This window comes from Papio anubis, unplaced genomic scaffold (genome assembly GCF_008728515.1).
Source record: "Papio anubis isolate 15944 unplaced genomic scaffold, Panubis1.0 scaffold140, whole genome shotgun sequence".
NCBI classification, from domain to species: Eukaryota; Metazoa; Chordata; class Mammalia; order Primates; family Cercopithecidae; genus Papio; species Papio anubis.
Genome location: NW_022161359.1, coordinates 127,123 through 145,053, shown reverse-complemented (window position 1 = coordinate 145,053; position 17,931 = coordinate 127,123).

Below are 17,931 nucleotides of genomic sequence, written 5' to 3'. Positions count from 1 at the left end.
CAAATCAGGATGACTAAATGCTGCTTCTAAGGTCCAACGCTGAGTTTATACCAGCTCGGGTCCACAAAGAATAAAAGAGGAGACGTAAATGGCAAGATAAAGGGTGAAATCTTCTTCCTTGGTGTGTGCTTTTTATCTCATCTCTAGCCTATCCCATCTTTATTTTATGTAGGGAAAAGAAAGAGAGATCAGACTGTTACTGTGTCTATGTAGAAAGGGAAGATATAAGAAATTTCATTTTGACATGTACCCTGAACAATTGCTTTGCCCTGAGATGCTGTTAGTCTGTAACTTTACCCCAGCCACGTTGCCTCAACCTCTTTGCCCCAACCTTGAGCTCACAAAATCATGTGTCGTATAGAATCAAGGTTTAAGGGATCTAGGGCTGTGCAGGATGTGCTGTGTTAACAAAATGTTTACAAGCGGTATGCTTGGTAAAAGTCATCGCCATTCTCTAGTCTGGATAAACCGGAGGCACAATGCACTGTGGACAGCCGCAGGGACCTCTGCCCTGGAAAGCCGGGTATTGTCCAAGGTTTCTCCCCATGTGAGAGTCTGAAATATGGCCTCGTGTGGGATGAGAAAGATTCCTTGACTGTCTCCCCAGTCTGACACCTGTGAAGGGGTCTGTGCTGAGGAGGATTAGTAAAGAGGAAAAGCTGCCTTTGCAGTTGGAGGTAGAGGAAGGCCACTGTCTCCCTGCCTGCCCCTGGAAACTGTGTCTCGCATAAAGCCCGATTGCATTTGCTCACCCTGAGATGGGAAAACCGCCCTGTGGTGGAGGTGAGACATGTTGGCAGCAATGCTGCTCTGTTATCCTTTGCTCCACTGAGATGCTTGGGCGGAGAGAAACACAAATCTGGCCGACGTGCACATCCAGGCATAGCACCTCCCCTTGAACTTAATTATGACACAGATTCTTTTGCTCGCATGTTTTCTTGCTGACCTTCTCCCTGTTATCACCCTGCTCTCCTACCGCATTCCTCTTGCTGAGATAATGAAAATAATAATCAATAAAACCTGAGGGAACTCAGACCGTGCCGTGCAGGTCCTTGGTATGCTGAGTGCCGGTCTCCGGGGCCCACTGTTGTTTCTATACTTTGTCTTTGTGTCTTATTTCTTTTCTCAGTCTCTCGTCCCACCTGACGAGATATACCCACAGGTGTGGAGCGGCAGGCCGCCCCTTCAATTTTATCTTTATCAAAGTGGGGCATCTCCTAAGGTGTGAGCCATTGGCATTGCCTTATGCGTAGCTCCTCCAATCCCATCACAAGCCTTCACATATTAATTACATCAACTCCTGCTGGAACTTTTCCTCTTAATGGCTTTATGGCTGACTGACATTCTGGATTTGCATTTTGATAAGCCATTATTTCTACAATAACTTTTCGGACGTTATCATCTGCAATGGATTTTTGAGCGGCATCTTGCAACCTTGCCACAAAGTCTGGATATGGCTCTTTAGAGCCTCGTCTGATTGAATTAAAAGAAGGGCAGGAGGTTTCTGGGTCCTGAATTTTTTTCCCAGGCCCTGAGGCAAATAGCCCTTAGTTGTTCAATAGCCTCATTCTGCATTATTGATTGTTGATTAATAGTGCTGCAATTTGGACCTGTTCCTAGCAATTGGTCTGCATCTATGTTAACAGCAGGATAAATGGCCTGATTTTTCCGTACCTGTTCTTGTACTCCATCAATCCACCAGATTTTAAACTGTAGAAACTGAGAGGGTGAAAGGGAAGATTTAGCCAAAATTTCCCAATCATAAGGAATAAGTCTATTTCCATGAGCAATGGAATCTAATAATGTTCTCATATAAGGAGAGTTGGGTCCATATTGTTTAACTCCTTCCTTCATGTCTTTTAACATTTTCATGGTGAAAGATTCATATCTAGGCTCAGTTCGGACAGACGCTCCTGCTTGACTGCCTTTCCCGGCCGGTATCGGTTGTAAAATTACCGGGTATTGCCATGCCTCCAGATCTCCCTGTTTTCTGGCTGTGTCAATGGTTTCTTTAGGAGGACAAGTTAGAACATTTGGGGGAAAATGTTATAATTGTGGTCAAATCGGTCATCTAAAAATGAATTGCCCAGTCTTAAATAAACAGATAAATATAAAGAGCCACTGGCCTGTGTCCAAGACGTGGAAAAGGAAAACGTTGGGCTAAGGAATGTTGTTCTAAATTTGATAAAAATGGGTGACCATTGCTGGGAAATGGGAAGAGGGGCCAGCCTCAGGTCCCGCAACAAAGTGGGGCGTTCCCGATTCAGGATTCAGCCGTTTGTTCCTCAGAGTTTTCAGGGACAACAACCCCCACAGCAAATACCACCACTTCAGGAAATCAGCCAATGACAACAATACAACAGCTGTCCCCGCCGCAGCAGGCAGCGCAGCAGGAGATTTCTGTTCCACTCAAATGATTTCTTTGCTCCCTGGAGAGCCCCCACAAAACATTCCTACAGGGGTATATGGCCCACTGCCAGAAGGGACGGGAGGCCTTATTTTAGGAAGATCAAGTCTAAATCTGAAGGGAGTCTGAATTCATACTGGGGTAATTGATTCAGATCATAAAGGGGAAATTCAGTTAGTGGTCAGCTCCACTGTGCCCTGGAGTGCCAATCCAGGCGACAGAACTGCTCAATTACTGCTTTTGCCTTATATTAAAATTGGGGATAGCAAAACAGAAAGAACAGGAGGGTTTGGAAGCACCAACCCTGCCGAAAAAGCTGCTTATTGGGCTAGTCAGGTCTCAGAGCATAGACCTGTGTGTACAGTCACTATTCAGGGAAAGCCGTTGAAAGAATGAGTGGATACTGGGCCTGATGTTTTTATGATCGTCTTAAATCAATGGCCAAAAAATTGGCCTAAACAAAAGCCTGTTACAGGACTTGTCGGTGTGGGCACCGCCTCAGAAATGTATCAGAGTGCTATGATTTTACATTGTCTAGGACCTGAGAATCAGGAAAGTCCAGTTCAGCCTACGATTACTTGTATTCCAATTAATTTATGGGGCCGAGCTGAGACTTGTTACAACAGTGGCATGCAGAGATTACTATTCCAGTCTCCCTATACAGCCCCACGAGTCAAAAAATCATGACTAAAATGAGATATCTCCCTGGCAAAGGACTAGGGAAGAATGGAGAAGGCATTAAAGTCCCAATTGAGACTGAGGAAAATCCAGAAAAAGGAATAGGATATCCTTTTTAGGAGTGGCCACTGCAGAGCCTCCAAAACCCATTCCATTAACTTGGAAAACAGAAAAGCCTGTATGGGTAAATCAGTGGCCGCTACCAAAACAAAAGTTGGAGGCTTTACACTTATTGGCAAAGGAACAATTAGAAAAGGGACATATTGAGCCTTCATTTTCGCCTTGGAATTCTCCTGTGTTTGTATTTCAGAAAAAATCCGGCAGATGGCGCACGCTAACTGACTTAAGAGCCGTTAATGCGGGAATTCAACCCATGGGGCCTCTCCAACCCGGGCTGCCCTCTCCGGCCATGATTCCCAAAGATTGGCCTTTAATTATAATTGAGCTAAAGGATTGCTTTTTTTACCATTTCTCTGGCAAAACAGGATTTTGAAAAATTTGCTTTTACTGTACCAGCCATAAATAATAAAGAACCAGCCACCAGATTTCAGTGGAAAGTCTTGCCTCAGGAAATGCTTAATAGTCCAACTATTTGTCAGACTTCTGTAGCTCAAGTTCTTCCACCAGTTAGAGACAAGTTTTCAGACTTACATCATTCATTATGTTGATGATATTGTAGAAATGAGGGACAAATTAATTGACTGTTACACATTTCTGCAGATGGAGGTTGCAAATGCAGGCCTGACAATAGCGTCTGATAAGATTCAGACTTCCACTCCTTTTCATTATTTGGGAATGCAGGTAGAGGAAAGAAAAATTAAACCACAAAAAATAGAAATAAAAAAAGACACATTAAGAACCTTAAATGACTTTCAAAAATTGCTAGGAGATATTAATTGGATTCGGCCAACTCTAGGCATCCCTACTTATGCCATGTCAAATTTGTTCTCTATCTTGAGAAGGGATCCGGACTCGAATAGTAAAAGAACATTAACTCCAGAGGCAACCAAAGAAACAGAATTAGTTGAAGAAAAAATTCGGTCAGCACGAGTAAATAGAATAGATCACTTAGCCCCACTCCAACTTTTGATTTTTGCTACTGTATATTCTCCAACAGGCATTATTGTTCAAAATACAGATCTTGTGGAGTGGTCATTCCTTCCTTACAGTACAATTAAGACTTTTACATTGTACTTGGATCAAATGGCTACATTAATTGGTCAGGCAAGACTACAAATAGTAAAATTGTGTGGAAGTGACCCAGATAAAATCATCGTTCCTTTCAACAAGGAACAGCTTAGACAAGCCTTCATCAATTCTGCTGCATGGCAGATTGGTCTTGCTGATTTTGTGGGAATTATTGATAATCATTACCCCAAAACAAAAATCTTCCAGTTTTTAAAATTGACTACTTGGATTTTACCTAAAATTACCAGACATAAACCTTTAGAAAATGCTCTGATGGTGTTTACTGATGGTTCCAGCAATAGAAAAGTGGCTTACACCGGGCCAAAAGAAGGAGTCATTAAAACTCAATATCACTCAGCTCAAAGAGCAGAGTTGGTTGCTGTCATTTCAGTGTTACAAGATTTTAATCAGCCTATTAACATTGTTTCAGATACTGCATAGGTAGTACAGGCTACAAAGGATGTCGAGACAGCCCTAATCAAATATAGTATGTATGATCAGTTAAATCAGCTGTTTAATTTGTTGCAACAAACTGTAAGAAAAAGAAATTTCCCATTTTATATTAGTCATGTTTGAGCACATACTAATTCACCAGGGCCTTTAACTAAGGCAAATGAACAAGCTGACGTGCTAGTATCATCTGCCTGCATGGAAGCACAAGAACTTCATGCCCTGACTCAGGTAAATGCAACAGGATTAAAAAGTAAATTGGATATCACATGGAAACAGGCAAAAACTATTGTACAACATTGCAGTCAGTGTCAAGTCCTACACCTGCCCACTCAGGAGGCAGGAGTTAATCCCAGAGGTCTATGTCCTAATGCGTTATGGCAAATGGATGTCACACATGTACCTTCATTTGGAAAATTGTCATTTGTTCATGTGATAGTTGATACTTATTCACATTTCATATGGGCAACCCCCCAGGCAGGAGAAAGTACTTCCCATGTTAAAAGACATTTATTATCTTGTTTTGCTGTCATGGGAGTTCCAGAAAAAATTAAAACAGATAATGGGCCAGGATACCGTAGCAAAACATTTCAAAAATTCTTAAATCAGTGGAAAATTACACACACAACAGAAATCCCTTATAATTCTCAAGGACAGGCCATAATTGGAAGAACTAATAGAACACTAAAAGCTCAATTGGTTAAACAAAAAAAGGAAAAAGAGAATAAGGAGTATAACACTCCCCAGATGCAACTTAATCTAGCACTCTATACTTTAAATGTTTTAAACGTTTATGGAAATCAGACCACTACTTCTGCAGAACAACATTTCACTGGTACAAAGAACAGCCCACATGAGGGAAAACTGATCTGGTGGAAAGACATCAAAAAGAAGACATGGGAAATAGGGAAGGTGATAACATGGGGGAGAGGTTTTGTTTGTTTTTCACCAGGAGAAAATCAGCTTCCTGTTTGGATACCCACTAGACATTTAAAGTTCTACAGTGAACCCATCGGAGATGCAAAGAAAAGCGCCTCCGCAAAGACGGAAAACCTGCAATCAAGCATCATCGACTCTTCAGGTAAACAAAATGGTGGTATCAGAAGAACAGATGCAGTTGCCATCCACCAAGGAAGCAGAGCCACCGACCTGGGCCCAACTAAAGAAGCTGACACAGTTAGTTGAAAAAAGCCTGAAGAGCACAAGGGTAACACAAATTCGAGAGAATATGCTGCTTGCAGCTTTGATGGTTGTATCAACTGTGGTAAGTCTCCCTATGTCTGCAGGAGCAACTGCAGCTAATTATACTTACTGGGCCTATGTGCCTTTCATGACCTTAATTCAGGCAGTCACTTGGATGGATAATTCTATTAAAGTATATGTTAACAATAGTGCATGGGTACCAGGCCCTACAGATGACCATGGCCCTGCCCAACCTAAAGAAGAAGAAATGATGATAAACATTTCCACTGGGTATCATTATTCTCCTATTTGCCTGGGGAAGGCACCAGGATGCTTAATGCCTACAACCCAAAATTGGTTGGTAGAAGCACCTACTGTCAGTGCCATCAGTAAATTTACTTATCACATGGTAAGTGGAATGTCACTCGGGCCACAGATAAATAATTTACAGGACTCTTCTTATCAAAGATCATTAAAATTTAGGCCTAAGGGAAAACCTTGCCCCAAGGAAATTCCCAAAGAATCAAAAGACCCAGAAGTCTTAGTTTGGGGAGAATGTGTGGCTGACACTGCGGTGGTATTACAAAACAATGAATTTGTAGTAGTAAAAAAAAAAAAAAAATTTTTGAGACGGAGTCTCGCTCTGTCGCCCAGGCTGGAGTGCAGTGGCCGGATCTCAGCTCACTGCAAGCTCCGCCTCCCGGGTTTACGCCATTCTCCTGCCTCAGCCTCCCGAGTAGCTGGGACTACAGGCGCCGGCCACCGCGCCCGGCTAGTTTTTTGTATTTTTTTAGTAGAGACGGGGTTTCACCTTGTTAGCCAGGATGGTCTCGATCTCCTGACCTCGTGATCCGCCCGTCTCGGCCTCCCAAAGTGCTGGGATTACAGGCTTGAGCCACCGCGCCCGGCCGAATTTGGAACTATTATAGACTGGGCCCCTCGAGGCCAATTATATTACAATTGTACGGGCCAGACTCACTCATGTTCACAGGCCCATCTGTCTGGCCCACTAATCCTGCCTATGATAGTGATTTAACTAAAAGACTGGACCAGGTTTATAGAAGGTTAAAATCACCCTATCCATGGAAATGGGGTGGAAAGGAAATTTCATCATCTCGACCAAAGTTAGTTAGTCCTGTTACTGGTCCTGAACATCCAGAATTATGGAAGTTTACTGTGGCTTTTAGTCTGGAAATCAAGTTATGGAAACAAAAAATTGTAAGCCATATTATACTATTAACCTAAATTCCAATCTGACAATTCCTTTACAAAGTAGTGTAAAACCCCCTTATATGCTAGTTGCAGAAAACATAGTTATTAAACCAGATTCCCAAACTATAACCTGTACAAATTGTAGATTGTTTACTTGCATTGATTCAACTTTTTATTGATAGCACCGTATTCTGCTAGTGAGGGTAAGAGAGGGCGTGTGGGTCCCTGTGTCCATCGACTGACCGTGGGAAGCTTCCCCATTCGTCCATAGTTTAACAGAAGTATTAAAAGGAGTTCTAACTAGATCCAAAAGACTCATTTTTACTTTCATTGCAGTGATTATGGGTCTTATTGCAGCTACTTCTGCGGCTGCTGGAATACTTTACATTCCTCTGTTCAAATTGCAGAATACGTAAATAATTGGCAAAAGAATTTCTCAAAATTGTGGAATTCTCAGACCCAAATAGATCAAAAATTGGCAAACCAAATTAATGATCTTAGACAAACTGTCATTTGGATGGGAGATAGGCTCATGAGCTTGGAATATCTTTTTCAGTTATAGTGTGACTGGAATACATCAGATTTTTGTATTGCACCTCGAGCCTATAATGAATCTAAACATCACTGGGAAATGGTTAGACGCCATCTACAAGGAAGAGAAGATAATCTTACTTTAGATATTTCAAAATTAAAAAAACAAATTTTTAAGGCATCAAAAGTCCAGTTAAATCTGGTGCCAGAAACTGAGGCAATGGTGAAAGCTGCTGATGGCCTCACAAATCTTAACCCCGCCACTTGGGTTAAAACCACTGGAAGTTCCACTATTGCAAACTTTGTATCAATCCTTGTATGTGTGTTCTCTCTGTTGTTAGTCTACAGGTGTATCCAGCAGCTCCAGAGAGACAACGACCAGCGAGAACCGGCCATGATGATGATGGCAGTTTTGTCAAAAAGAAAAGGGGGATATGTAGGGAAAAGAAAGAGAGATCAGACTGTTACTGTGTCTATGTAGAAAGGGAAGATATAAGAAATTTCATTTTGACATGTACCCTGAACAATTGCTTTGCCCTGAGATGCTGTTAGTCTGTAACTTTGCCCCAGCCACTTTGCCCCAACCTCTTCGCCCCGACCTTGAGCTCACAAAATCATGTGTTGTATAAAATCAAAGGTTTAAGGGATCTAGGGCTGTGCAGGATGTGCTTTGTTAACAGCGTTTACAAAAGCGGTATGCTTGGTAAAGTCATCGCCATTCTCTGAGAATCTGGACAAGGATAAACCCGGAGGCCTGTGCACTGTGGACAGCATGAGGACCTCTGCCCTGGAAAGCGAGGTATTGTCAAGGTTTCTCCCCCATGTGAGAGTCTGAAATATGACCTCGTGGGATGGGAAGCCTGACCGTCCCAGTCCGACTTACCGTGAAGGGTCTGTACTTTGAGGAGGATTAGTAAGAGAAAGCCTCTTGCAGTTGGCAGTGAAGGAAGGCCACTGTCTCCTGCCTGCCCCTGGGAACTGAATGTCTCGATATAAAACCCAATAGTACATTTGCTCAATTCTGAGATGGGAAAAACTTGCCCTATAGGAATGAAGACATGTTAGCAGCAATGCTGCTCTGTTATCCTTTGTCCACTGAGATGCTTGAAGGAGAGAAACACAAATCTGGCCGACGTGCACATCCAGGCATAGCACCTCCCATGAACCAATTATGGCCCGCAGATTCTTTTTGCTTTCGCATGTTTTCTTGCTGACCTTCTCCCTGTTATCACTTACATAACTTCTACGCATTCCTCTTGCTGAGATAATGAAAATAATAATCAATAAAACCTGAAACTCAGGGCAGTTGCAGTGCAGGTCCTTGGTATGCTGAGTGCCGGTCCTGGAGCCCACTGTTGTTTCTCTATACTTTGTCTTTGTGTCTTCTTTTCTCAGTCTCTCGTCCCACCTGACGAGATATACCCACAGGTGTGGAGTGGCAGGCCGCCCCTTCAATTTTACCTTTATCAAAGTGGGGCATCTCCTAAGGCGTGTTTGTGAGAAACAAGACAGAAAAAACTCTCGTGGAGAGAAAAAACCTGCTCTTTTGAGTTTGGTGGTCCTTTGGGGCATGCTTTGTTGGGAGAACAGCAGAAAATATGCAGAGAACTCCAGGGAGTTCTTGGTGGTGATTTGTCACCTTCACCAGGCAAAGGGATGGCTGAGCTGGCCTGGCCGCTAGGGAACTCCCAGACCCTCGAGGAGAGCTATGTCTTCTTATGACTGCAAGTAAGGGATTTACTTGTGTTATTTTTTAAAAAATTGATCTATATCTTGTTAGTATAACCCCAGCACTCTGGGAAGCTGAGGTGGGAGGATTGCTTAAGTCCAGGAATTGGAGACCAGCCTGGACAACATGGCGAAACCTGGTCTCTACTAAAAATACAAAAATTAGCCAGGTGTGGTGGCTTACACCTGTAATCCCAGCTGTGCAGGAGGCTGAGCCACGAGAATCTCAGAGCCGGGAGTTTGACACTGCAGTGAGACAAGATTGTACCACTGCACTCCAGCCTGGGTAAGAGTGAGATACTGTCAAAAAAAAAAAAAAAAGAAGAAAGAAAAGAAAAACAGCCAAAAAACCTGTAAGTCAGAATTTCTACAGGTTGGCTCTGTACCAGAATTGCCTCAGACAGTTTTTCAAATTGTGGGTTTCAATCCTCCTTCCCAGCTTGTCTGAACCAGGGCATTTAGGTTTGGACTGCATGCAGTATTGGTTTTTCTTCAATCTTTCTAGCTGATTGTGTCCAACCACAATTGTGAATGCGTTGCAGCATTCGGCTCTAATTTAGCTTTCTCTTGCTAAATATGTGTCAATATATGGATAATTCTGCAAAAGAACACTTTCCTCAGAATAAAACTTTAATCAGGCTGGGTGCAGTGGCTCACGCCTGTAATCCCAGCACTTTTGGAGGCCGAGGCAAGTGGATCAGGAGGTCAGAAGATCGAGACCAGCTTGGCTAACACGGTGAAACTCCCTCTCTACTAAAAATACAAAAAATTAGCCAGGCTTGATGGCACGCACCTGTAGTTCCAGCTACTTGGGAAGCTGAGGCAGGAGAATTGCTTGAACCTGGGAGGTGGAGATTGCAGTGAGCTGAGATCGTGCCACTGCACTCCAGCCTGGGCGACAGAGCTAGACTCTGTCTCGAAAAAAAAAAAAAAGACTTTAATCAATGGTGAAAACAAATGAGAAAATGTCTTGTGAGAAAAGTGCTTCATGAGGAATGCCTAAGCTAATCTCACATGAAACACGTCTCGATACTTCCACATACAAATGCAGGTAATAACGTTCACCCACCTCAGAGGAGAGTGTTGGCGTTGAGGCTTTATGATGTACTGCTTGTAAGATGCATTTAGACCCAAAGGTGGAAGCTGTACTGTAAAGCCTGCACTCATATTTCAAATGCTGAAATTCACCTTGTTATAATTCTCTTCCCTCTTCCCTTCCTTTTAAGCCTAACTGTAGCTCTTAGTTAACTTTTCTAAAAAAAATTATCTTGATGGAAAGCATATTCAATTTTACATAACTCCCTTCATTCCATATGTATGAGTGTCAGTTGAAAGGCTGAGATAAATTATTCCTTTCTTAAATAACTATGTAACAGCTGTCATGGTAGGTTATGTTTAATATAAAAATAATTGGTAGACTAGAACAGTGTCCAGCCTCGGCACTTTAATAGATACTTAATTATAATAATGACAAGAGCAACTAAGGACTATGACAGGATCCTGGAATTGTAGAACCGGTGTCTGCAAATGCAGGAGCTGGGGAATCAACTTGTTGCAAGTGAGTAAAATATGTTAAGTTTCCTGTAATTGTACTTGAGCAGACTTAAAATTTTAGGTAAGCGATGGGGTTGAGAGTGAAGAGTTGAGTAGTTGTTTTATCTAGTTTTTTTTTTTTTTTTTTTTTTTTTTTAGCATGTTTCTAGATTTTTATCTAAATGGGCTCATACAATACATACTGTTCTGTGTGGCTTCTCATGACATCCATGAATATCGTTGCCTATAGCAATAGTTGATTCCTAGTTATTGTCGAGTTGACTTCCATTGGATTCTGGCTGTCCCGGAGTGGATTTTCCACTCACCTGTGAGTGGATGGACACTTTGGGTGTCAAATCATATTTTCTGTAGTGAATTTTATAGCCATCGGTGGCATTCCTGTTTAAGACTAGTGATGCTAATTTCAGAAAGAGAAGAGAACAAAGTAGACATATCCAAGACCACAGAGGTAGATTGTTTTGTGGTAGAATTAGGAAGTCTACACAAGTAAGTGTGAAGACCCAAAGGCTTGTATTTTATTTTTAACTCTCTAAGAGGGTATTTGTTATAATATCTGAAGGGGACTGTGCATCTCACAGCATTGCAATGAATAAATGAATATTGTATTTTCTTCACTTTTTAAAAAATCCAAAGTTTACTTACATTGTATAATACAAAAATTTTGCCACTTTATAGAGCAGACTTTCTTACGTTACATTTACTTTCATACTGGGTATATTTCATTTTACTTTGTTTTTTATTGGTAGTGTCTTTCTGAGTAAAAAACAAATAATGAGTTGTTAAGAAGTATCTTATTCAGTGTAAGAACCTAATGGTTAGAAAAGAAAAAGAAAGGTTTATAGTTACTTATTTATAATTTTTCTATACTGCTGAGTAGTTTTCTTTCTACTTTATAGTAATAACATTCCAAGAATTATTTAATATCAGACCATTTGGGGGAAGTTTGGGAATGTGTGTAAATTTCTTTAGAAATCTTTAAAAATTACTTCTATGTGTAGGTGAGGAATCACATAAGAAAGCAGTGATCTAGTAATAAGGTTCTTCCAGCAGTGAATGAGTAAAATAAAACACATAAGGCACTGCTAAGTTTTAATTATTAAACTATTTCAATTTAAAAAATAAAATACTATCAGCTAAGGATAGCATAGCTTATATTCCAAATCAATAACTCTTTGAAGGAAAAAGCCAGAATTTTGACTCATTAATATACAATGCAGCATTTGGTGTCATCCAAGAAGACACTTTTTATAACTTTCCCCTATTCTAGTTGCAAGTACTATTTGGTGTCTTTATTCTTTTCTTTGAGAGAGGGTCTCACTCTGTCGTCTAGACTGGAGTGCACCAGTGTGACTGTAGCTTTCTGTAGCCTCGAACTCTGGGGCGCAAATGATCTTCTTGCCTCAGCCTCCCAAGCAGCTGAGACTACAGGTGCACACCACCAGGCCTGGCTATTTTTATTTTATTTTGTTCTATTTTTTAGTAGACACAAGGTCTCCCTATGTTGCTTAGGCTGATCTCAAGCTCCTGGGCTCAAACAATCCTCCTGCCTAGGCCTTCCAAAGTGCTGAGAATACAGGTGTGAGCCACCATGCTGGCCCTCTTATTCTAGTTTTATCACGACTAGTTCTAGTTTATAAATTCCCATTATTTTAACTTTGTTTCACTGTGAGGAGGAGGTCATTCTGCCCCCTTGGCCATGTCTGGGGACATTTTTGTTGTCACATTGGTGGGGCATGGGTGGTCCTGGAACCTGGTGAATGAAGCCCAGGGACCCTGCTCAACACCCTTCAGTGCCCAGGATGGCCTGCGTCCTCCAGAAAAAAAGTAAGCTCTTTTCTTCCATTCCCTATACCCCTGAAAAACACGCAGTCCTACACGGAACCCACAGTGAATTTTCACCAAGCACGTGGCCACCAAGTCATCCAGCTCCAAATGTCAGCTGGACCAAGATGGAAAAAGCCTGGTCCAGTGCATTTTACCCAGCTCTTCAAAGCCCCTCTCACGCCTGTGTGTCCCCCGTCCGTGTGGAGCTTTACTTCTGTAGAGATCCTCAGGAATCGCCTCTGCTCTTGCTGCCTTTACAGACTCCCTCTCTAGGTTTCTGTTCTGAGTCAAGAAAGGAAGAAGAAATTCCAATGAAAAGTGTGATAAATTACATTTCTCCACGTTGAAGTATCAACTGCTGAATCCTGCTGAATTTTGCCTGGGTTGTAATTATGTCTTAGACTTTCTTGTCTAAACTCTTATCATCAAGATGACTTGGTGAAAATTCACTGTAGGTTTCATTCAGGACAGCACATTTTGCAGGTGTGTAGAGAATGGAAGAAAAGAGCTTATTTTTTTTATCTGGAGAACACAGACACTTTAAAGAGTAGCTTCAGTGCCTATAATATTTTTGTTAATGAATGTTAATAGAGTATTTTAATGAATGCAGAGGCTGCTTTGGATTTTATTAGTTGACCTTAAACAGCACTTTGCTCATGTAGCCCGATTTACCTACATAGACTCGGGACTAGTGATGTTAACACCATCCTTCGTCATTGGGAACGGAAAGGTTCAGAGGGTGGTGTCTGGGTAGCATTGCGATTTCCTGAGATGAATGCTCTCATAAAAGTAATTATTGTTTTGGTTTCACCTGCGGTTGGGAAATGCCTTGTAGAATTATACAGTTCTACCATCAAAGTGACCTAGGAAACCAAAATGACTGAGGGCATCTCTCTTGTTATTTTAATTTTTAAAATTTTAAATCTTAGGCTGGATGTGGTGGCTCATGCCTGTAATCCCAGCACTTTGGGAGGCAGAGGTGGGTGGATCATCTGAGATCAGCAGTTCTAGACCATCCTGGCCAACATGGTGCAAACGTGTCTCTACTAAAAATACAAAAATTAGCCAGGCGTGGTGGCGTATGCCTGTAGTCCCAGCTACTCAGGAGACTGAGGCAGGAGAACCGCTTGAACCTGGGAGGTGGAGGTTGCAGTGAGCTGAGATTGCGCCACTGCACTCCAGCCTGAGTGAAAGAGTGAGGTGCCATCTAAAAAAAAAAAATTAAAATTACATCTTAATTGATAAATCATATTTATACATATTTTTGGGGTACATGTGATATTTTTATACCTGTGTACAATGTGTAATAATCCAATCAGAGAAATCAGGATATTTATCACCTCATTTATCTTTTCTTTGTATTGGAAACATTACAATTCTTTCTTCTAGCTATTTTGAAATACGCAGTAAATTATCTAATCTCCCTATTTTATTTTTTGTTTTTATTTTATTTAGTAATTTATTATTATTATTATTTTTTCATAATAGAGATGGGGTTTCACCATGTTGCCCAGGCTAGTCTCGAACTGCTGAGCTCAAGCTATCCTCCCACCTTGGCCTCCCAAAGGACTGGGATTATAGGTGTTAGCCACCATGCCCGGCATATTTTTGTTTTAATAAAATACAGACAAGGTTTCACTATGTTGCCTAGGCTGGTCCTGAACTCCTGAGCTCAAGTGATCCTCCCACCTTGACCTCCCAAAGTGCTGGGATTATAGGTGTTAGCTACCATGCCTGGCCTATTTTTAGTTTAATAAAATAAATAGAGACAAGGTCTCACTAAGTTGCCCAGGCTGGTCCTGAACTCCTGAGTTCAAGAGACCCTCCCACCTCGGCCTCCCTAAGTGCTAGGATTACAAGCGTGAACCACCACACCTGGCCCCAGTGGCCCCAGTCTCCCTATTTTAAAGGAAACAGCATTCCAGATTCAGTATGAAGACTTGCAAAAGTCACATAGTGAATTAATGTGAAATAGGCATCATCTCTGTTTTTTTTTTTTAAGTTAAATTTTAAACAACTATTCTAGGTAAAGTTCATCTTGGCCAAAACCTGTCTTCACCACTGCGGCTGCTGACTTTACCTGGCGGTCACAATTCCTACGAGTCTTTTCCTTCCAGACATCTGCCCCACTTTTATAAACACTCACGAAAAGGGAAATCTTGATGTGTGCATGCGTTAAATAAAAGGTATCATAATGTATATTTCAGAAAACTTATTTAAATGAACAAAATCCTGTACTATGTATCTTGGGAATCTACTGCTCTTACTAGACGTAGAACTGTCTCACTCTTGATCTGATGCATGGAATCTCATAGTAAAAATATAGACCAATGTATTTAGCCAATCTACTTCAAAGAGTGGAGATTTCAGTTGGTTTCAATGTGACTCTACTTAAAGACAATGTTGGATTAAACATCCTTCCTGCATCCTGGCTCCCTGGACTGAGTGTGGGGCTAGAAGCACAAGTGCTTTGCTAAACTTTAGGCTCACTTTTAAATCTTGATATTTAGTGGCAACTGAGGAACACCAATACTTTCAGCAGGACTATGAAGGTAACGTTCTGTGAATTCTTCTTATAACATATATTACCACACTTTAAAAGTTTTTGGTGTTTTGATAGTGAGACATTCTCATTATCCTTAAAATTTACTTTTCCTAGTTGATGGGAAAGTTAAAAATATTTTATGTGCCTATTGATAATTTGTAATTTTTGGGGTCTCTTTTCTAATTTATTTATAGAAAATACGGCCAGGTGGAGTGGCTCATGCCTGTAATCCTAGTGCTTCTGTTCTTGGACCAAACCAAGGGTTTGGCTGCTATTTCTTGCGGCCCAATAACGAGATGCAGATGAACTAGGAGAGAAGAGAGTTTTCATTTCTGTAACCAGGTACAGGGAGAAGGCCTAGAAATTATTGCCAGACCAACTCAAAGTTACAAAGTTTTCTAGAGCTTATATACCTTCTAAGCAATGTGTCTGTGGGTAAGCGTGCATTCATCTAAAGACGTAAGTGATTGGCTTCTTCTCATCTATAACTAAAGTCTGAGTCCTGAAGACCTTCCTCTGGAGCCTCGGTGAATTTATTTAATCTCAATGGGTCCAGGTGCTGGGGTGATTACCCTTATCTTGTCTCCTGCTAAGTCATGGAGGTTTGAGGAGTTCTTTGAGACCCTCTATAAACTTGTTTGTGGAGGTCTGGGGAGTTTCTTCAGACCCCCAATAAAACTTGTTTAATCCTAAACGGGTCCTGTTAAGAATGCCTTCGTTATCTTGTCCTGCTTCAAGGCCCAGGAGAGGCCTGGGCAAAACTGTTGGTGGGCTTTTGTGACATTCTGACCTTTGTATAAGGGCGCTGGCTCTCTCAGCTTTAAATATTTAACTTCACCACTCGGTCAGTGCTGAAACAGATGTCATGGAGGCCTGCATTAGTGAGACCTGGCCTGCCACAGTTTAAGAAGGTCGAGGTGGGAGGATCACTTAAGGCCTTAAGGAGTTTAAGACCAGCCTGCAAAACATAGTGAGATCCTATCTCAACACATAGTAAAACATTGGCCAGGCATGGCACACGCTTCTAGCCCCAGCTACTCAGGAGGCTAAGGCAGAAAAACTGCTTCAGCCTACAGCTCACTGTGCTCCAGCCTAGGTGACAGAGCAAGACCCTGTCTCAAAAAAAAAAAAAAAAAAAAAAAGGGGAAAATGTTACAGATATTTTTTCCTTCCCTGTAACTCCTTTTTGCTTTGTTGATGGTCTGTAAAACTGTTTTCAGTTATTTATATTAGTTTCTTGTGGCTGCTGTAACAAAATACTGCAAACTGGGTGACTTAAAATGACAGTTATCCTCTCCTGGTACTGGAGACCAGAAGTCTGAGATCCAGGTGTGGGCAGGGCTGGTTCCTCCTGAGGCCTCTCTCCTTGGCTTGGAGACGCTGTCTTCTCCCTGTGTCCTCACATGGCCGTCGCTGTGTGTGTCTGTGTCCTCATCTTCTCCCTTTATAAGGACACCAGTCAGATTGGATTAGGGCCAGCCCTAGTGACCTCATTTTACCTTAATTATCATTTTAAAGGCCCTGTCTTTAAATACAGTCACATCCTGGGGGACTAGGAGCTAGGATTTCAACATATGACTTTTTGGCAGACACAGTTCAACCTATAAGCGATTCCACTCCCTTATTTAATCAGAGGAATTTAAATATAGCTACTTTAAAGTCCTATCCTGGCCGGGCACAGTAGCTCACACCTGTAATCCCATCACTTTGGAAGGCCAAGGCAGGCAGATGGCTTGGGTTCAGGAGTTCTAGATCAGCCTGGGCTACATGGTAAGACCCCATCTCTACAAAAAATACAAAAATTAGCCTAGTGTGGTGGCTTGTGTCGGTGGTTCCAGCGACTCAGGAAGCTGAGGCAGGAGGATGACTTGAGCCCAAGAGGTGGAGGTTGCAGTGAGCCAAGATCCCATCCCATCACTCCAGCCTGGGTGACAGAGTGAGACCCCGTGACAAAAGAAAGAAAAAGAAAGGCAGGAAGGCAGGAAGGAAGGGAGCGAGAGGAGAGAGAAAAGGAAAAGAAAGAAAAGAGAAAGAAAGAAAGAAGGAAGGAAGGAAGGAAGGAAAGAAAGAAAGAAAGAAAGAAAGAAAGAAAAGAAAGAAAGAAAGAAAGAAAGAAAGAAAGAAAGAAAGAAAAGAAAAGAAAGAAAGAAAGAAAGAAAGAAAGAAAGAAAGAAAGAAAGAAAGAAAGAAAGAAAGAAAGAAAGAAAGAAAGAAAGAAAGAAAGAGTCCACTGCACTCCAGCTTGGGAGAGAGAGCCAGACTCTGTCTCAAGAAAAAAAAAAAAAACACACACACACGCACACACAAAACACAACAACAACAAAAAACAGATGACTCAGGGGAAGATTCTTTCTTTCTTTCTCTCTCTCTCTCTCTCTTTCTCTTTCTCCTTCCTTCCTTCCTTCCCTCCTTCTTTCCTTCCTTCCTTCCTTCCTTCCATTCTTTTTTGTCACAGGATCTCACTCTGTCACCCAGGCTGGAGTGCAGTGGTAGGATATTGGCTTACTGCAACCTCCACCTTGTGGGCTCAAGCAATTCTCCTCCCTCAGCCTCCCGAGTAGCTGGGATTACAGGCATGTGCCACCACATCCAGATCTTTTTTTTTTTTTTTTTTTTTTTTAGTAGAGACGGG